Genomic DNA, 469 nt, shown 5'->3' on the forward strand with positions numbered 1-469 from the left:
GAAAACCCAAAAACCCCCTCATGGCTGCCACCAGACATGAACAGTGACCCTCCAGCCCCCCGGGCCAGGTTCCCATCTAGGGCCTAGGGACAGAGCCCAACTGAACCCCCGTCCCCCATCCTGGACCTGCCTCCCTGTCCTAAGTCCCATTGTGGAGCTAGAACATGAAGTCACCTTGGAAGGAAATGCCAGGAAAGTGAGGTTACAGTGCCCAGTGCCCACGTGCCAAAGCCCTGAGGTCTGCAGAGAGACTGCAGGGCGTGTCCCTTCCCAGGGACAGTGACTTTCGTAGCAGGGAAGATTAGGCCTCAGGACCCACCACTGCCCTGCTGGCCCTAACAGTGAGTGAGAGGGGGCTGCAAGGACGCAGGGCTGAGTCAGAGAAGAAACGCACTGCCCAGGAACAGTGGTTTAATGGCTCATTGTTGCTGGCAGAGCAGGCTAGGTTCAGTCTCGGCCCACTGCGACT

The sequence above is a fragment of the Galeopterus variegatus genome, unplaced genomic scaffold, assembly GCF_000696425.1.
Source record: "Galeopterus variegatus unplaced genomic scaffold, G_variegatus-3.0.2 Scaffold34911, whole genome shotgun sequence".
Taxonomy (NCBI): Eukaryota; Metazoa; Chordata; class Mammalia; order Dermoptera; family Cynocephalidae; genus Galeopterus; species Galeopterus variegatus.